Here is a 21,664-nt window from a genome sequence, read left to right as displayed (position 1 = left end):
TTTTTGTTTGTTTGTTTGGGGGTCTTTCAAAAAGATGTTTTATACGCATTAATGTTTTGCCTGCTTGTGTGTCTGTGCAAGGGTGCCAGATGACCTGAAACTGGAGTTACAAATCATTGTGAGCTGCCATGTGGGTGCTGGGAATTGAAGCTGGGTCCTCTGAAAACGCAGCCAGCGCTCTTAACCACTATACAGTTTTTAAAAAGACTAAAAGACTAGCGGAGACTTAGAGAACTCAACTTACAAAGGAATCTTTTAAAGAATCCAAAGGAGACTGGTGTGTGGCATGGTATCGCTTTTATTCTTCTAATGGGTTTTCATGAACTAACCCTGGTCTGGCTCTGTCTTTCACATTGCAGTAGGAAGATGTGTGATTAATGGACAGGGTTTATTGATACGTGGGTTTTGATGGCTCATAAACTACCTTATACGAAGAACTCAAGCTATTGTTAAAACAAATAAACTACTTGGAGGGTTTGTGAGCTTGCTGTCCCTTATCGGGCAGTCCCTTTATTGGGTGAATTTCTGCCAGTCTTGGATGTTCGCAAAAGGGAATTTCACTTTCCAAAGGACGCTGGATTTCTGATGCTCTTGAGATTTTGTCTACACTTGAGTCTTCAGCAATGAGGTATCTCTGGAATCAAATAATTCTTTGTTAATCACCCCACAGCAGGGTATTTCGCATCGTGTACTATATTTAATCTTCATAATAATAAGAGAAAAATCCCTTCTAGGCCTTCATAGCACAGTAGAGAGATGAGGTGAAGTTTGCTTTTCCTGTGTCCAGAGGTACTCTGTTAAAATTTGGGAGAAATGAGAATTTTACAAATCATCTGTGAAACCAATTTATTGAAGCTGACTTGTGTTTTGTGCTATTCACACCCAGCCATGCCATCCCAAGAGAGTGGCACTGTTTACCTCTTCCTGAGTTCCCTTTAAAATCACTGCAGCATTGCTCTTTGCAGTAGAAAATTAAACAGGCGACGACTCCAGAGGAATGTGTTCTTGAGCTCCTGTCTCTCCCCCACTGTGCCTGTGACCTCTTGTGTGACTTGACTCTCATCTGGCTCATGGAGCTAAAATTAAACCAGTGGGGAGAAAAAAAAAACCACATTTACCTCAAAGTATGAGTTGCCTTCATGAAACGCAACTGAGCTGAAAGGTCATTAGATTAACAAGGGAGTGGCAATGGCCGTCTTCACCTGGGAGGCCCAGAGGTGAGGCTAGCAAGGGTCTTCGGGAGACAAGAGAAAGGATTTTGTGGATGCTATGGACAGGAAACAGGAGTGAGGTAAGAAGGAAGTGAGAGTAGGTGGATGAAGCAAAGAGTGTTTGGAGGGCAGAGGCAGGCTGTTGGCAATCCAGGGACCAGATTCAGAAATTGTTTGACGTTGGATACCTCTAAAATAATAGATAATGCCCAACTTTCTGCACATGAAGCATGTTCACAACGTGCACAAGGCACGTTCACACACACTGCCTCCATTTAATTGTAGTGATATCCATAGGAACAGGGAGAAGCATCTCCTGTTTTACCTACGAGAAAACCGGGCTCCAAAAGCACAAGTGATTTGCCGATGCCTGGAACCCCGGTGTAGCCATTGGATTGCTTGTACTCCACAAAATATGGCTTCTGCTTTCCTGAAGGACATTTTGTCTCTCTGACATAAGACTGCACATAAAAAGAACAGCTGTATGCAGAGACAAATTCTAAGTCAGGGTTTTCAAAGGAGCTACCCCCACCTCTATTATTGTACACTCTTTCCGCTCGTGTTCCTGTTTTTGTCTGATTACACTCAATGAATAATTCCATTTGGTGACTTCAGATTTAAATTATAAGGACTCTCTAGCAAGAGACAGCTTAAATAGAGGTAAGGGCTTAACTTCCACTCAGGCTCTTGACCCACTGGTTTCCTGGTGATCTATCTCCAGGTTGTCAAACCCATCTTTACTGGTTTTGATATTTTTTGCTATTGAACCGGGTCATCTGAAGTATTCCCCACCAGAGATCTATGAAAGACATACTTTCCTTGTTCAGATCAGCTTTACAGAGTAAAAAGACAAGTTGGATTGCTTTTATAACCAAAAAGTAATTTATCTGCCAGCAGAGTGAGTCACTGAAGTAAGCCATTTGATTTGCAGCAATATTGTCTGAGATTTTCTTGCATTCCTAAAGGATCTCGCAAATATCAACATGCACAGCAGTGTACATAGGAACAGAGCTGATGGCAACAGTTACCTGTGTGACACAGAAGCCCTGGCTTACATGTGACTGAAGAGCTGCTGTGAAAACATTGGGAGAGTTCATTTCCTGCCAAAGCGAGATATATAGAGTGAAATTAGATGGTCCTTTTAGTATATGAGGATTTTTTTCTAAGCCTATAATGTCATGAATAGTGCCTTCTCTTGTTCTTCACAGGAAATCATAGGAGAACAAATGGAATTTACCAAAGCCAGCTTATCATTTAGAACTGGAGCATGAGGAGTACTCATTTGCCTTATGTGAGCTTTCAGGGGACACCAGAGATGTAGCTAAGAGATGGCATTTTTATCTTAGCTTAATCCTTTAATGGCCTTTCCATGTGCACGAATATGTTACAAGCAAACACAAACACACCCCTTCTTATACTGTATGGATTGAGAGATTACACGGGAAAATGTAAATTGCCCACTACAATATATTCTCCCCTTCCGTAAAATTAATTCAGGAATATATATCAACTCTCTGTCCCTCTGTCCCCTACACCTCAGATATGATTACAGAGGGCTACTTCTCATGAATAGACCATTAGGATAGGTGCTGTCTGTGATGTTTACCTCCGAACTTTTAAAAATTGAATTTGAGTCTCTTTTATTTTGCGACCTGCATGGGCCTCTCTACCTTCTTTGAAACACTGAATTTTAAATCATTCTGTAACAGCAATGTAACCTTTACCCTAATTAGAAGAGTTTGACAACGAGTCCGTCACCTGCCTGTTACTGTCTCCATAAAAGAAAATGTACCAGGTTAGATAAAGTCAGAGACTGATAGCATCATCAATGTCTCCATCTTTATAATCAGAAGTCAAAAGCAACTCCGCCTTCAGAGCTGCTACTGTTTGCATATCTCTTATCCAAGTTGATTATCACGAAAAATGATTTGGATTTGTTTTTTGTTTCTTTGTTTGCTTGTTTGAGGTCAGGAATATTTGCATAGAGATAACAATATAATATTTGCATATATATAACAATATCACTCAGGGATAGTACCCACATCTAACTACAAGGTTCACTTACATTTCATGGTCACCTTGTACACATTGTCTAAAGGAAATTTTAATAAAGCTTTAGTGTGCTTGTGTTTTAACAGTGGCTGATCACAGGAGGTCAGGCATGGAAATTTCCACTTGTGGTATTATGGTGATGCTTAAAATATTTTGGATTTCGAGCATTCTGGATTGTTAATTTGGGGCTTAGGAATGATAGATAGAGGTAGATAAATATATGATAAATGATGATGATAAATGACAGACAGACAGATGTTAGAGACAGATGATAGATAGAGGATAGATGGTAGATGATAGAAAGATAGATAGTAGATAGAAATGGATGATAGATAGGTAGATAGATAGGTAGACAGATGATAGATAGATAGATGATAGATGTAGATCACAACCTTGTTTCTTAGCAGAATGCACCCCTTTTTGTCTAACAGAACTATGTCCACTTAGGAACACCAACCTATGGTTTGTTCCCTCTTTCATCCTGGGCATGTGGCAGATGCCTGTTTCTATGCTGAAATTTGTGAGACACTAGAAATAGCACCATGACCTAATCTTCAGTGAAGACATTAGCTAAATTAAAGGCAATGACACAGAACATTATTTTATAATGAGTTCTTTTTTAATAAGTATGTGCTGAGTGTTTTTTAAGGAGAATCAGAAGAATGTCTTAGAGTCAGAAAAGCACTGAAGTTCAGTTGCTTATATGTAAACCCAGAAAAGTCAGTAGTCATGGTGTAGACTGCATCTGACAAGTTAAGTCAACAAATAGTTTCAGTTATCTTCTACATGTGTGCAGTATGATAGGTGCAACAGGGATTTGTGTTTGAATAAAACATTGATTTCTTCATAAGGAACTTATGTATTGATTACAATGTATCCATGCAGAGCTACATTGTCCATCTCAATACTGATGTCAAACCATGATCCATGTTGCCTTACTCTACTGTTTCCTTCCTATAGAATGCTTTCTATAACTTCTTAATATAGCAATACAATATATCCATATATGTGTTTCTTTACCTCCACCTCACCACCATCCTTAGAACACACTCTCCAGGACATATTTCTTGTTCACAGGGGAATCTCAGGGAGCTTGTTAATGGCATAGAATAGAGTAGGCAGTCTATATGAATAAATGAAGATCTATAGAACACATGAGTCAGAGCTTCTGGAGAGGAGCAAGATGAAGATAATAGATACAATTAGATGAGAGATTTATTAGATTGACTTACATTAGTCCTCTCTTCTGCCTTTGTTTATTTCCTTCAGAATGCCACCCTAATGGATGGTACAGTCCATGTAGAGAGGGTGTCTTCATTTAGTTCACTAACCCACATAGCAATCGTCTCTAGAGACATCCTCAAAGACACACAAGGAAATGTGCTTTGCCAGTTCTCCAGGTATCTTTCAATGCAGTCAAGCTGACAATTAAGATTAGCTATGACATGGACTAAATGCCACCACTTTCATATTTTAAAAAATTGTGCTCTGTGGTATGTATAAGACTTATGGGTGGATATTAGCAGAACAATACAGTGCACACAGTCCTCCAAACTGTATGATGTGCAACTTACAGGAGTCTGTAAATGGCCCATAGGTCTCATTGCTTATATTGTAGTAGAGAGGGTTCCCTGTCCTACACTGTGTTTTATGTAGAAGTGGTGTCTCCTTAGCTGGAGAGGTATCTATGTTATTAAATGGCATTTGTGGTGTCTCTGATGGTCATCTTGTGTCTTAGTGAATCAATCTCAAATGTGTAGAGACAACTCGTGGCGAAGTTTCATGAAGTAGGAAGATTTGAGCCCGCCAGAATAATCCTAAGTCTCTTCTCATCGGTCAATAAACACATAAATAATGAGTCAAAGGATGAATTTGATCTTTGTGATCCACTGACTCTCGGTAGATACTTTTTAGTCTTCTAATGGACAGTTTAAAGGGAATAGAGAGTGGGGGGAATGCTAACTGCACCCTGTTTTTGATTCCATGGTAAGGGGGGCTGCCATTTTGCCATTACAGATCATCTACTTGCTTTGGAGAAAACAGCCCCATTTCACTGTTCCACAGCTAATGCTCTCCTTGGGGAACTAGCAAGATGTGGGTGCTGAGGCAATCCTCCTATTTCCTTCTAGAGACTTCAGTGATCAGACGGTAGCAGGGACTCTTTTTGAAGATGTTACGATAGTAGATCAAAGAAGAAAGGTGACCTATGTAAGAGTAAGATCAAAAAGAAGGAATTTCATTTGGATATTTGGATATCAAGGAATAAAATGTACACTAAAGCCTATTAGTGATTTTTGTAACTATAAAGCCAAGATCAGGTATGCAGGTCAAAATTGCTTCCATTTGTGTAACTAATAGCAAATGTTAATTTTACCTTTTCTTTCTTTGTATGAGGCTCATTAAAATTTTCATTATAACTGTATCAGACAGATAAAAATGGTCACATTGCCATACATTCTGACAGTAAAAATGATCATATTGATGTAACATTCTGGCAATGGGACTTTCACTTCTATGTGGAAGGGAACAAATTTGCATAGTGAAGCAAGCTTGTTTTAGGTTTTCAAAAATGATTCAACGAACCTGCTTTGTTGTGAAAAACAAAACACTACCCCCAAGGAATGATCCAAAGTAAGGTAAAATGCACTACAATATGATCCAGAAGCAGGGTACAAAGCACTAAGATAATCAGGTTAGGGAAGTCAGGTATCTGTGGGCAGCTCATGTGAGAAAGTGAGGAGCTCCTGAGGAAGAAGAGAAATGTGTACCAGAAAATCCCTAGAGGACAACCAAGGAAGGACAAAGCTGGGGACACAACCTTACGATGTGAGAAATGCCTTCCATTGTATTTGTGCTACATGACATCTGACACAGATTTGAGATTCATTTCTGCTTCATAGATCAGTTTTAATAGTCATAAGCATTAGTTTAAAACAAAAAGTTCTCTACATCCACAGGTTTGTGACAGTAAGTAAAACTCTCTTCTATCCCACAGTGTAATCATTTATCTCCAAAATTTCAGAAGTCTCTGGCTCGGCTCTTCGGTGAACAAAAGTAACGAAGAAAAGGGAGTTGAGTGATGGATGCATGCTGAGGAGAATTAAGTATGAAGCTGAGTAGAGGGAGAAATTCATTAGATTTCTCGGATTTCTAATCTCGAGTTCTGTGCCATCAATGCCACCTGTCTGTGGGCATAAAAAGAAGCAAATCTTGACGTCATGGACACATCTGACCAACAACCTAGTTTACATCAGGACTTTCAATTGACATCTGGTGCATCTAATGTGAAAACAAACATCTCACCCGGAAATAATGGAGCTCTGGTGCATAATCACCAACAACATCCTGAACCAACCAAAATCCACAAGCTTAGCCAGAGGAGCATCCTCATGCTGAATGGGCCACAAAAGCAGTCTGGTACTGATGCCCGTGATGCCTTTACTAGTTCTGTATTTGGGTATGGTTTAAAGAGCTGTTCTTGAAGCTTAGCTTGTATCTTAAGCTCCATGATGGCCAATGATTCTATACACATCATTTCTGCTCTAATTATCTGCAGTAGATTCTACCTTCTACTGTTTCCAGGTAAGAATTAATAAAATGTAATGTACTTACTCTGAACTCCTTGTATGAGACAGGTTGCTTCAGCCTGCACACTGGACCCCGGATGAGGGCAATAATCCTGAACTTGACTTCTATAGAAACAGACGCAGCAGAAGCCATTGCAGATTCACATGTGATTAAAAAACAAAAGCAAAACACAGCAAAACCAACTACCCCAGTGAGAGATAGCAGAACCCTTTCCCAACATGCTAAAGTTAGAACAAGTTCTGTCTCAGGCTTGTCTTCCTCCATCAATTTTCTGTATTTACATAGTTGACTTTTCTAAATTATTATAAAGTATGACCTCTTATAAATCAGTCTTAACCCATATGCTACTTTCTCTATTTTCTCATGTAACTAATCTTATAGTTATAGAATTTCTATAATTTCAGAATATATAATTTTCATACTCAATCCTATAACCATCATCCCCAGAGATGTCCATCATTAGAGTCTCTCCTCCCCACAATTCTACTTGTCTCAACGTCTAAATTCATATTTTAGTTGGCAGAAGTCTTTCCTGTGGTAGTTTTGATAACATTGTTATAGAACCAATATTCCTTGATTTTTTATATGTTTAAAAATATTTTCCTTGGTTTTTATTACTGCACAGTAGTATAGCTGGACGTGAAATATGATGATGTTCTTTTCTGTGAGAACATTGTAGATCTTGCTTCACAGTTGCTAGCACTGGACATGGTTCGGGAGAAGTCGGAAGCCAAACTTACTGTTTTCTCTTCTGGACACTCAGATTCTTTGTATGTTTTTCCTCCGCCTGGAGGAATACAGAAATGTTCTGATATGGTTATATTCAACAGCTTTTCTCTGTAACTACTTTCAGACTAGTCAACCAGGGCTAATTTCTCCTGGAACCCATCTTACTCTTCATCAACTATTAGATGATAATGAATTCTTTTGTAGGTATTTATGAAAAATTTACATCTGCTCATCTTTTATGTTTTTTCATACTTCTCACTATTCTTTAAACTTATAAAAATTTTGTTGTTGTTCACTGCCTATCCTTTTATCTGCTTCCAAAGATTCTTTTTCTGTAATGATTATATTTTTCTTTATTATTCATGTTAGTGATAGTTGCAGCTGTTTAAGATTTAATATTTACTTTTAAGATATAAAATATATGAATAATCTTCTAATTTAGATAGCAAAAATCTATACCTTAAATGCTAATTTCAGTATTTTCTCAACATCCCAAGATGCATACTTTCTTGGGTTAAGACTTACCACAATCTATATTAGTCAAGTCAGTGTGACACAGACATAAAATGAAGTAGAACTGAGACTCAGAAAAAATAGCAAGTTATGTTGATGATCAACTAACCTCTAACGAGAATTCTGAAATAATTTAAAATCAGAAATGCTAACCTTTCAATGAATAATGCCCAATAATAACAGATATCCACGTACATGGTCGTCTAAACACCCATATACAAATATGACCTCAGAACAGATCAAAGATTTAAATGTGCACAATTAAAGTATGTAGTTTAAAGTATACAGCTGCTAGAAGAAGACACTGCCATAAATCTTTGTGATCTAGATTACATGATCTCTTTGAGAAGACATCAAAAGCATGAGCAGGAAAAGAAAACTTAGATAAATTGGACTTCATGAAAATTAAATTTTTTATGCTTCAAATGGCATTGTCAGGGAGGTCAAAAGACTGTACATAGAATGTGAGAGACATTTACCAATCATATATATATATGATAATTCAATGTTATCTTAAGATGAATACAGAAATTTTACATCCTAAAGTAAAAAGCAGCAAAATTTTGGAATGAAAATAGATTTGAAGAGATATCTTTCCAAGGTAAGTAGACAAATGTCCAATACACACATGAGAAGAAAATAAATCAAAACCACAGTGAGAGACTACTTTTAGAAGAACATATCTCAAGAGAAAGGCAAGACACAGAAAGCATAACAGGGAAGAAAATACTCCCTTTTATACAAAGTCACTCTGATATGAAAAGCTGATCCCTGTATGACAGTATTAATCCATTCCTAAAGGCAGAGCTTTGACCACCCAACCAGCTCTCTAAGGACCAGTCTTGCACTGCCACAATGGTGACCCAACCTTCTGGCAAGAACTTAAGACATACTATTCAGTCCATAGCAAGGACCCTCAGGAACTCCAAATGACCCTTTGGGGACTTACATAGCAAGGACCCTCAGGACTCTTTGGGGACTCTTACTCCAAGCTCTTATTTATTGTACAATATGCTTCTTCTACTTCTACACATTTCAGTCCCAGAGTTCAAGGAATTTATGTCTCTCCCTCATATTTTCATTATTTCCTTAGTTAGTGACAACATAAAAGTAGAGGAAATATCTTCCCGGAGTGACAGTCTCATTATGTAATCAATGCTTGTCATCTAAGCAACTCTAAGTAAAAAATAATATCACAAGAAGATGAATTACCTTGAAGAAAGTCCCAGCCCAGGGAAAAAAGGCATCCTTTCACATTGCTTGGTTTAATTCTTCAGTAGCTCCCAGGATAACATTTCATTTGTCTGATAGGCCTACCTTGCACAGAATATTTGTAAACAAAGAAATAGAGAAGAAGATAACCACTTATTTTCCAGTCTGTTATTAATTTTTAGATATCTACATTCTCCTAGTATGAATATTATCATAGGTCAATGTGGTTGCTGGAAAACAACTGTTTTCCCACTGTCTTCTCTGCCTTCAAATCTGTGTGTGCTTGTGTACATGCATGCGTGCGTGCATGCGTGTGTGCGTGTGTGTGTGTGGGTGGGTGTATGTGTGTGTGTGTGAACAGTCACAGAAGCCAAAGAAGGACACTTAATTTTCTGCTTTATCAGTGTCCACTATACTCTCTTGAGACAGAGGACAGGGTCACTCACTGAACTTGCAGCTAGATTGGCAGCCAACAAGGCCCAGTAATATTCTTGTCTCTGCCCTACATACCAGTGCTGGGATTCCAGACAGACATGGCTATACCTAACTTTTTAAATGGATCCTGGTGATTTGAATTTTGGGGATTTGAACTCAGGTCCTCATAGACAGCAAACACTCTTACCTTCTATTGGAGGTAGCCTCACTTGAATCAGATTTTTATCTCTTCTTCTTCTTCTTCTTCTTCTTCTTCTTCTTCTTCTTCTTCTTCTCCTCCTCCTCCTCCTCCTCCTCCTCCTCTTCCTCCTTCTTCTCTTCCTCCTTCTTCAACATCTATCTCAAATCACCTTCATTGTCTATACTTTCATATACCCTCAGCTCTAATGTTTGAAGACTAGTTGATCACTTTTTACCACCCCACTCCTTCACCTTGCCCAGAAACCCAGTTGAGAAAACCAAACATAATCCTTCCCTAAAGATATTTCTCCTCTCCAGTCTCCTTTTGCTCATTGTCCCTCTTCCCAAATACCCAGATAAAGTATATTTGATCACAATAGTTCCCAACATTTTAGGAAGCTCTGGTGAAAAAAGAGCGGCCAGTCATGGATAACATGGGCTCACAACAAGGATAACATCTCCTACTCTGTAGAAGCTAACTCACTGAATGTTTATTGAATGACTAAGTGAATGAAGATTTCCCAGCACCAAAATCAGGTTTAACCTTCAAATCAAGTGGGGTAGCTAGCTCCTTGGCTTTTCTTCCCTGCCTCCCCCTACATTAATCTTATATTTTGCTTAAAAACAAACAAAAGAGCCAATCTAATAATGATTAATTTACAACATATTTTTGTTGAAGAAAGTGACTGAAGTCATGGAGTTGCATGGAGATACTGCCTACTCAATGTGTGGTGAGAAGCTAGCATTCACTACAAATGGAAAAGGTATTTCTAGAGAGAGAAGCCACTGCTAATTCCTCATCGATGATGACAGACGGGAAAGATCCCTAGTGCCTCCAGGATGGAACTCCCACAGTTTAATCCTATGCCTGGGGTAATCTGATAGCTTCCCTTTTCAGTTCTATTTTCCTAACTCTTCTATAGCATACAGGTTAAAGTTTTGCTGTAGCATTCTTATCTGTATATTTCCATTTTCCATCAGAACACCTGGTCTAGGCCTAGAAACATGTGATGATGTCCCCTGTATATGAGTCAATGTCTCTAAATACTGTACCTTCATAATTCAGAAATGTTCTTGTCATGGAACATTAGGCTGTTTTACTTGGCTTCCTGGCCTGTAACAAAATACCTGTGGAAATCACCTTGGAAGGAACAAGACGTATTTTGGCACATAGTTCCAGAGGTTTCCATCCATGGTAGTTGCCACAGTTGCCTTTGGGCCTGTAGGGAGGCAGCAAGCACATCACTGTAGCGAGTATGTAGAACAAGATCTTCACTCCAGCTGGGTCAGGAAGCAAATGAGAGCAAGAGGGAAGTGTGGGCATCCCAGCTTCAACTTCAAAAGCAACAACACTCATTTCCTTCTATCTCCTCAGGTTCCAAGACCTTCCACCATCCCTCATCAGCTAGGGACCACATTTTCACACAGGAATCTATGGTTTCAAGATCCAAACCATAGCAGGTATCACATAATTCAAATCTACCAAGATTGTCTTTCAGTTTCTTTCTTTACAAAGGAAAAATTTATAAGAGAAATTTCAATTTATACCTTGAAAATGATTGATTTCAAAAGTGAATATGTTTTTGTGTGAAGCATAAAATGCATAGACATAGATACTAACAGGGTTTGGATCACAGACCTGAGTTTTAACTTCTGCTCATTTTGCCAGGCTCTGTATCCATTCTTCACAGCTTTATTTGTAAAATCAGAATAATAATGATGATATCAACCCACAGGAACAATGGGAGCTTTTAATGAAAACAAAATGACTATTCCACATAAACTATAAGGTACATCATAGAAATGAATTACCTACCACTACTATGCATAGCAAAGCTGCTCTCGATCTTGTCCTTTGCTGTTCCATTGACGTGGAGAGGCATCTCTTATATAGATAGGGCACTCTTCTACACCAGGTTCAGGAAAGAATGGATGCTTTAAATCCTTGCTATGCATGTGTTTTACATTTTCTCAAGTTTTCATTTTCAATCTGAAGCATGAAGAAAGTGATATGTTTAATGAATTCCTTTTCACAAATGAAATGATGAATATAAAACACAGGACTTAATACATAATAATGACCCCCAGCTACTTCGTTGTGCATTACTTGAAACATCACCCATTCTTTCTTATGTACAAACAAGAGAAAGGGAGGCTGGTGAGATGGCTCAGTGATTTGGAGCATACTGTTCTTGCAGAAGAGCCAAATTTGTTCCTGGTACCCACATTGGGCAACTCACAACTGCCTGTAACTCCAGTTCCAAGATCTAATGCCTCTGGTCTCTGTGAACACGGCATTCATATGAACACACTCACCACTCACACATTAAAACATGCACATCACATGTACATCATTTAGAGGGAAAATGGAAGGAATAATATTTTATAGACCTTTAACTGAACTGTATTTACTTACCCTTTAATGGGATGAGGCCCCACTTGGACACTTCATTTTTTAAAATTTTGTACTTCCAACATATCTTTGAATTAATTTTGTATCATGTGGCTATAAACATTCTGTGGCCAAGCTTTATGCCATTGACTGTTGTAGAGGACGAGGTTGTAGAATTATAAAACTATCCCCAGCATCTTATCTGTAAATGAACTAAATAAAAATATTGTGATTAAACAGGGCTTCACTACATGTTTTAACATTTAACATGGTTTAACATTAAAATATGAAAAGACTTAGAAGTAATAGCTTTCAGAAATTTTCCAAATGACTGAAACCATAACCAATTAATTTATGTCATCAAAATCCTAACACAGCTGTAGGCAGGGAGAATGCTTAATCAGTACTGCTTGATGATAGTTTGATGGAACAAGGCAAGGTGAGAACAAAAATAGGAACATGAAAATTAGAGGTGATGAAATCTGACCTAGATGTCTTTTCCGGTAAGTATTAAGCATCTCTAAATTTTTTAAATTTTTGATGGAAACAGCCTCCACCTTAACTTCTACTTAAAATTATGATTGTGTGACCTAGGTACTGCTGATGGATCACTGGGTTCAGGCTTAACTGAATACTAATTTCTACCCTAGCAGTGTGTGATGTGTGTGCGGCAAAGCCAGTGTGAAATGGCACAGATCATCGCAGGTAAATGGTGGCTACAGACACATAAACAAGTGTGTTTGAGTGGGATTAGAAACACACAGAGGAAAACTAAGCAAAGTGTTACACATCTTCTGTGTACTCAAACGACTACCTTGACCTTTTCTTTGTATCTTATTGAGTTCTGTGCGTCAATCAATGAAATTTCCAAGTCCTCCCGTTCTCTCTGTTTCTCTCCATCTCCTGTGTGGGCTGCGTGCACACATGTGTGCACATGCATGTATGGGAGAATCACACTGGGGATGTGAAATATGCCCGAGTTCATGTGACTGGTCAAGTCATAAAATCAGCCTGATAGAAACCGGGGTGGGGGAACAGAGCAGGAAATGATGAAGCAGAAGAGCAAAGCAATTCAAAATTAAGTTATGTCCGCTAGTTCTTCAAGTCAGTTCCAGGCAACGACTCTTTGTTTTGTTTGCTCTTTGTTCCTTTCTTTTTGCTTTTTGAGATGGTGTAGTGTTCTGAAGCCCAGGCTAGGGAGGAATTTACTGTGTGACCCTGGCTGGCCTTGATCTCTCAGTGGTCCTCCTGCCCCAAACTTACAAGCACCAAACGGCAGGCCTGCACTACTACACTCAGCTACCAGACCTTTTTTTTTTCCTTTTTGAATGGTAGCCTGAGTTGAGTCATATTCTTAATCAACAGCACAAGACTCCGTTTCATTGAAAAAATTTTTTTCATTTTTCCAATTAGAGCAGGTTGAAAATATCATCAAGACATAATATTTTTCTTCCGTCAGCCTACTTGACATGAGGACTATCTCATTTAAAACTTGCAGCAGCCTTGTTAAGTGGAAATTAATGTTATCCCTATCTGAAACATAAAGAATCTAATGAACAAAGTGCCTAAATCACACACCTCACATTCTTGGAGCCCAGAGCTTAACACAGACAAGACCATGAGGACATTTTGATCTTAATCAGTATGTTTATAAATCTTACAATAAACATAGAAGCAGCAGACTCCTTGGGAGTTTGCATGTTTCTACCCAAACCTAAAAAATAATCTGCATTTTTATGCCACTACTTTTTTATTACAAGGTATTGAACATTTATTGCCCCTTCTGTCTCTCCTTCTCAGTTTGATGCATCTACAGGCATAATAAATATAGGAACTAATGTAAAGGATAAGAAGGAAAAAGCAATCTGAGAGACAGAGAGAAAGATTAACTCATGGCTGGATGCTGAATGTTAGCACTTGGCTTCCTGCCTGCTCTGCATGTTGTATATGGATATGATTGCTTCAGTAAAATGACTCACAGTAGCTGGAAGACCATCTCAAATTAATGGCTAACAATTTAAGACATTGTCTGATTAAATGCTAATTTCAGAAGTAAATAATCAGTCCCAATTTTTAAGAAAGGTTAATGTTAGCATCTTTTTATCATTAAGTGGGAATTAAATAAAAATCTTCCGTAATGGGGAATATTAAGAAAGATGAAATGAGTAAAAAATTCAAAATAGGAAGATATAATGAAGAAAATCCTAGTGAAAAACAAACTATGAAAAGTTGGATAAAGTTTGACTATTTATGGGACACAATCCAATCTAAGTATTTAGCATTTTCTCATAAACTTTGGAAGGCAGTGAATGACATTTGATGCAAGATGAGTTGGTTGGGGGCTAGAGTGGAGGTCCATGTTAAGAATACTTATGTAATAAAGATGTGAGATGAGAAAGATTTTGAGCACAGTGGTTGTAAGGGAAAGCAAGGCAAGGGAATTTTTTAATGCAGGACTTCATACTGGAGCAGAAAGAGTGAAAAAATGTAAAAATTCACAACTAACTTGAAATTTAAGAGCTGGTAAAATGCAATGGTGCTTTTGGTAGACCACAAGAAGGAATGAGTGTTGAATCAGAAACAAGACCAAGAATTGCAAACGACTACTTTGAGAGGGAAGGAACAAATTCACAGGAGATTGATTAATATAAAGTTGAAATCTGCAGCATGCTTGAGGGTCATTTTTGAAAGGTTTCTTCATAAATGTGTTCTATTTGTGTTGAATTGGTAAACCTTTCAGTGACAGATGAGAATTCTGTTTCTGGCCAGGATGGTTTCACAGGGTCCATGCTTAGCTTCCTAACTTCAAATAAACAAAAAAAACTGAATTCAACAGTGTTTATTTGAAGATTATAATTCCCGAAGGAAAGGAAACAAATGAAGCAATCCCTACAGGGCTTCTTCATTACAAGCTGTAGTTCAGGTAGTGCCTAACATACCAAATGAACCTGGCTCCTCAAGGTGGGATACAGAATGTACTCCAGAAGATTCCAGAAGGGATCAGAATAAATTTACCAAAAATAAATGTACAACCTCTGCAGTATACCTTATAATGGCTGGAAGAAACACTTTACAGGCATAATGCAGAGCCATGCATTAGTGAGTTAAAATCATCAAGACAAAGGTGCCAGGGATTCTGTACTAATTCTATAGAATCAACTTAAGCTAATCCATATAGATTGACAGGTCAAATCTAATACTTAAGTAGAAAGACAAAATTAAAGAACTTATACCTACCAATGTCAAGTTTTACCATGAAACTGTCAGAACCAAGAGGGTATGATGTGATGTTAGCCTACTGATAGACATGACTTAGGAAAACTAAATAGAGTCTAGAAATAGAATCATATTTATATGGTCAGCTGATTTTTTATAAAAATTAGTGTGAAAGAAAGACTCTGTATCAGAAGGTGCTACAACAGTTGGCTACAATGCACACACACACACACACACACACACACACAAAGTTATTGACTCATGATAAATACGAAAGGCAACTCAAATGAATAATAAGCTTGAATGTAAAAGCTTAGATTACATTACTTCTAGGGGAAAATCCTTATGATCTTGTGATAGGCACACTTTTTTATATACAAAATAGGCTCCTTCAAATATACTGCCAAGAAAAGAAAAAAATATTTATGGATTGAGTGAAAGTATTTTCAAAACATGTATGTATACACCTCATACATGACTTATAGCAAGTACAGACAAACAATTCATATAGTTCAATAATGTGACAATACAACGAGAAAGTAATTAAAAGCCTGAAAAGACACTTTTTTGTTGGTTTGGAGGTGGGTAGGGGTGGGTTTCTCTGTGTAGACCTTGGTGTGTCTTGGAACTCTGTAGACCAGATTAGCTGCAAAATCAGAGATCTGCCTGTCTCTGTGTCCCAAGTGCTGGGATTAAAGGCATGCGCCACCACTACATGGTTCAGAAGGCACTGCTTTAAAGATTATCCAAATGGAAAGTTTTGTGTGATGACACATAGCTAAAATCCCTAGTAGTTAAAAGGTAGGGAATGGAAGATCACAGAGTAGAGGTTATCATGGACTACAAAATGAAATCCTGTCTCAAGAATTGTCATCTGTCTGTCTGGTGTCTCTGTCTCTGTCTGTATGTCTCTCTTGTATGTATGTATATGTGTGCATATGTGTACATGTATCTATGTGCCTGTGTGAACATACACACAACTTGTCCAAATAGCATCAGTTTTATTTTTATATACTTGTAGTCAGCCCATATTTTAAGGACTAATCTGACTCTGAAATCTAATAATGAGAAGCATAGGCAAAGGGTTTCCAAATGTGCCCTTGAAAGGGGGTGCAGTAGAAGGAGGGATGTATGCACCAGAGTCTGATGGGGGATGTTCATGTACCCACACATAGAAAGAGGAAGTAGAGGTTTTTTAAAAGCTAGAAGATATTACAGATAACCACAAGGCCAACGTATATACTGAGTTAAAAGTATGGGAACAGCTCCTGGGCAGAAGACTTAGTTCTGAGATGTCAAAGGTGAGCTTTATGTGCTCATAATGTGATGTCATCTAAGGTCTGTGTTCCCCAAATGTCTTCATCTTTCTCAAGATGCCTAGTGTCCCATACTGTGTGGATTCTTTCCATAAAACCAAACAACTGGTAAACAAGTAAATTCTTAACATAGCCAACCTTGTTAAGAGTTTTACAGTTCAGAATTTTTCAAATAATAAGTCCAGTGGTAGTAGCTGGATTCATGAGGTTTCTGAGATAGGTTAAGGATGATCTTAAAGGTTAAAAAGGACAAAGCTCCAAGCCAACACTCAAGGCACCCAGCCATTTCACACAGTAGGGCAGCAGAGAGCTGTTTCTCCTGAGGAATGGACACAGGGACCAGGCTGGGAGATGTTACTGCTAGATGGTGTCAAAGTTTTCGGGGAGATATAGGACAAAATCTTTGCCAGTCTCATGGACTTTACAAGCACTTGGCCCCAGGGGCACTTGGAAGGGGTCAGAAGAATTGAAGACAAGGAGCCAGGGTTACTATTCAATTATAATTGCAGTCGCTGGCATGGAAGATGACAGAGGCCTCACCATCTTCAAGTTGCCTCTACAATGTGAAAACAAAGGCAACAAGTTGTGAGAGATGCGGGGAACAGAGCATGCTCAGTGGGTGTCAGGAGTCCATGTTAGGGATCAGAGTACTAGCAAGAAAGACAGTGGCAGCAGGAAGGGACCTCAAACAACAGACCATCACTTCCATCCACAACTCATGACTTATTCAGCCTTAGATGAGTTGCCAAAGAGAAGTCTTCTAGAAACAGTGTCATATTTGACTTGGACATAAAGTTTGTTTGACGGAAAGAAGTCAGTAGGAAAAGAACCTACTCATCCAGTGGGATTAGAAACAGATGAGAGTCTGGAAGCTTCAGCAGGGACAGGAGGGATCACTGAGCAAGAGGGGAGGGGAGAGGTGCAGGCTGCTGGCTCCTTTGATCTCTCTTTGCCAGCAGATTAAAGATGTGGCTACAAGATTAGCTTCCTGCTTTGCCTCATTAACTGTGTGACTCTGGGCAAGTTGCTTCTCTCTCTGGGCTTCGGGGTTCCTTAACTATGACATAAGGATGACAATGTAACTATATGTGTGTCTTGTAGTGTAGTATCCAACACATCATCCCTAAAAGTGCTTAGTACTGTGAGTACTCCCTGTTTATTGTTAGATAAAGAGTTTGTCCTGCTGGCTTCCCCTGACTCTCTGAGCACTTTTTTGACTTCATGTTTAGTTGTCTCACAGATTGTCCCATTGCTTTTGCTGCTTTGGGCCCCCAAGTTCATATGGGTAGGGTGTGTCCACAGGTTTTTCATCTCCTTACTAAGACTTCAAGCTTGAAGGGAGTAGGAAAATATGTGCCTGACTCCTGAGATGTCCCTTTTTGCTTCTAGAATGTAAGTCCTATAGCACTCAGTAAATACTTGTTAACCAAGTTAGGTAGTTAAGACCCAGCTACAAAACTTCACTCTGCTGTGGATCAATTGCATGGAATAGTAGGAAGCAGCTGTGGAATAACTTAGCCAGGGTCCGGGTGTTTGTTTCCAGTTGGTCTGTGACTACACCTAGGTTTCATCACAATGAGGCTGATAAAGGACAGGCGGCATTTTGGAAGGAGAAAAGAAAATTTGGGTATGACAGCCCAGCATTTGTCTTGTCCCAGGCTGATAGCAACACACATTTTCCTTCCCTTTGGCTACATTGGGATCAAATGCTGGCTGAATGCACGGAGCAAGGCAGAACTAACTGCATTGTCCCTCTATTTTGTGACAGATGAGCTCCCCTGTATTAATCTCTCCTCTGCTGTATAAAAGAGGATCTGAGGCTGTTAGTCTTCAATCTGGGGACTCCTGCAGCTGGCACACGGTAGATCCCCCCCCCCCCACTGCCACACTGTACCAAGCTAAACAAAATGTCTTAGAAAGCTCCAGTACATGTAGTTAGCCTGTCACAAACCCCTCCCCCAACCAGTCATCCCCTTTCTATTTCTTTCTTTCTTTCTTTCTTTCTTTCTTTCTTTCTTTCTTCTCTCTCTCTCTTTTTCTTCTTCCTCTACAGAGCAAAAGCGTCCAAATGCCTCGCACCTGCCTTTTTCCTGACATTTCCACAAAGGTTAAGGAATGAACCTTTTGTCACTCGCATCCAAATGATCTGTTCTGAAACAATGAGATAAAAAAGCCTGGGCCCCTCTCCTTGATACTGGATTATAGCGCAGAAGATTAAAATAAAGGACACTTGATTTTATTGATTTAATGAGGGATAGAGGCTTTCACCCAGCACCCCTTCTGGCAAGGGAACAAGGCTTGCTGGCAGCTACCTCTGCAGAAATGCTTCTTTTACATTTGCTGGACTATTTTTCAGAGGTGCTTGTTTCTAGTTTTGGCTCTGAGATGACCCACGGTATCCTTTCTGAGGCTACATGAAGCAGTCAAATGCCTGCAGTGATTTCGGTCTGTATATCCAGGCAGGGAGAGGCACAGAGGGGAAGCTGCTCAGCACTGCAGGGGGAGGTGACAGGGGAAAACACAGTTTGAATAAAGAAGGAGAGCCTGGGAGAGGAGACAGAAAAAGAAACAGCGCTTCTCCCTGCAAGAGACTGCACACCTATTATTTCTCAGCGGCATCTATGTCTATTTCAGCTTGGTTTCTAATGCCCTCCCCTGCACTCCACCCTTCCCCAGCCCTTCCCCCCTCCCAGTCCATTACCCAAGTTTTAAACAGTGAAAAAAAGTAGGAAAAGGGCTTCAAGCACCACGTTCCCTGAGGTCCCTTCTCTGCAAGCTCAATAATCTTTTTGGCTTTTGTTCTCTTCCTCTTTGGGGGTCTCATGATATTATTATCGACATTTTCATATGGTAATTATTTGAATTCTGCGTGTCTTCTTTTATAACTGCCCTATTTTTTTCCCATAGCATCTGACTTCATTGTCCACTGAGCCGTGTGAAAGGGACACTGCCAGTCACCTGCTGACCAAATTTAAGCAGCCATCTACTGTTCAGACTAAAATAGGCTGTGTTTGTTCATAGGCTGTACAGTCAGGATCCCTGTTAATACAAGCATATGTCTCTATAGTGTGTGCATTTATCTAAATAGATTTATGCAATCCACCCATAGATTAAACACCCCCTCCCAATTCCCTCCGGTGTTCCTGTCTCTCTGATGGCTGGCTTAAAAAGAAACAGTTCCTAAGAGCTTGTGGTTTCCAAAACGCAGTCCTGCCCCCCCCTTTCAGTTAACATGAAATGAGGGGCTGCCCTTCCCCCACAGCCTCTCTGCTCTTTGCCACAAGCCAGTCTGAAAGCAGGGGGCAAAATCATTACTTCCCAATTACCTAAAGCCATGCAAGATAACCTCTCTCAAGGGCTGCTAGGAAAATATGCGCACGGTTCCAGTGTCTAGACAGTTATGAAATATAGGTGAAGGGCTCGGCCGCTGCCGAACCCTGGTGCATCCCAAATGAAGTGCTTTTATTAAAGAAGTATAATCACCATGATAACTAATTACGTCAATACCACATAGTTAATTAAACCCATTATAGTTACTACTCCCCTGGGGAAAAGGTCAAATAAAGCCACTGTCTTCTTGATTCAACTATAATAACAAAAGAAGGAAAAATTAAGGGAGACAACGCAGGTCTCTGTCCTTTTCTCCCCACCTTAATATTTAGTAACTGCCTACCAAGTCCAGCAAGAGGGTTTTCTAGTGTAAGGTATAGCCAAAGATTGCTGGGATTTCAAAAGACCACTTCCGCACACACCTCTCCCTTTCGTAGGAGCCTACCAACTGTTTGCTTGATTGATGCAAGAAGTGACAAGGCAGCCTGGAAAAGTGAACGATGTCACCGATTTTTATTAATATCTTGCCAAGAAACATGACGGAGGGGAGGGCTTAAGTTTCGGTTCATTCTAGCTTCACCACAAACACCAGCAATGGGGCCCCATGCTCCCAGGCTAGGCCTTGTGGGGATTGTGAGTAGGTTAGGTATCAAAGCTCATTTGCCAGGCAAAAGCACACAGACTACATACCCTGCTGTTTCAGCAACAGCAGAACCTTGGTGTGCTGATACTAAACTATGAGGGATGATTCAGATATAAATGTGAAAACAAAATTGCAGAACTCCATTGCACGGTGCCATTGGCTTCCAGGAGAACTGGAACACATATAGAGAAGAAGAGGAGGCAGGAAAAGAGAGGAGGGAGGAGAGACAGACACTGAGAGAGAGGGAGGGAGAGAAAGAGACAGAGAGAGACACAGAGAGCGGGAGAATCCCTTAAATGCTAATCTCTAGACAATAAAACCTAGATGTTTTTTGATCCTCCTCATCTGGAAATTCACCGGGTCATCATATCCGTGTCCCCACGCGTACGTCTTTCTCAAAGCAGTTCATTGTACGTGGAGCAGATTTGCATTTACTTCTGCTGATTAACAAAGAAAACTTTGTATAGAAGAGCTGGGCACTGAGAGTACAAATGTGGCCAGTCTGACCCCCTGCAGGAGAAGGCAGCCAAGCAGTAGGGAGAAGAGGTAGAGGAGGAAGGAGAAAGAATGCTTTGATCCCCGGGCAGTGCAGTGCGCAGGCGCACACAATGTAGCAGGCAAGCGGTGGCACACTCCCTGCCAGCTCTGACCTTGCCCAGGCTCCCGTCTGGAAAGGGGTCAGAATGGGAAGAGAAGAGTTCCTGGCAATGGCGAGCTACGGAAGGGTTCAGTGATAGTGGTTACTGAGATTGTGAGTGCCATTAATGTTATCATCATTACTAATTTTCAAACCCCGAAAATTATAATATTGCTTCTCCTACAAGATGGGCCTAATTATTGTAATGTA

The 21,664-nt window shown here is 39.7% G+C and overlaps 1 long non-coding RNA gene across 7 annotated transcripts in view; it reads right to left on the bottom strand.

Moving 5' to 3' along the window:
* Positions 1–280: 280 nt before the first annotated feature.
* LOC110340115 overlaps positions 281–21,664 on the bottom strand; it is a 37,611-nt gene continuing 16,227 nt past the window's right edge. For 3 of the 7 annotated variants that reach the window (XR_005869564.1, XR_005869562.1, XR_005869567.1), the window contains 6 exons: positions 12,337–12,525; positions 11,737–11,910; positions 9,306–11,140; positions 7,592–7,638; positions 6,876–6,955; positions 6,146–6,448 (listed from right to left, as the gene is read on the bottom strand). This is a non-coding gene — a long non-coding RNA (uncharacterized LOC110340115). Of the gene's footprint in view, positions 795–918; positions 1,077–2,239; positions 2,312–6,145; positions 6,449–6,875; positions 6,956–7,591; positions 7,639–9,305; positions 11,202–11,736; positions 11,911–12,336; positions 12,526–21,664 lie in introns of those variants that run through there. The other 4 variants (XR_005869565.1, XR_005869566.1, XR_002381899.2 and 1 more) reach the window with 4 other exon arrangements.

The sequence above is a fragment of the Mesocricetus auratus genome, unplaced genomic scaffold, assembly GCF_017639785.1.
Source record: "Mesocricetus auratus isolate SY011 unplaced genomic scaffold, BCM_Maur_2.0 Super-Scaffold_100018, whole genome shotgun sequence".
Taxonomy (NCBI): domain Eukaryota; kingdom Metazoa; phylum Chordata; class Mammalia; order Rodentia; family Cricetidae; genus Mesocricetus; species Mesocricetus auratus.
The sequence above is the reverse complement of the archived record's forward strand: the minus strand, read 5'-3'. Positions and strand labels throughout refer to the sequence as shown.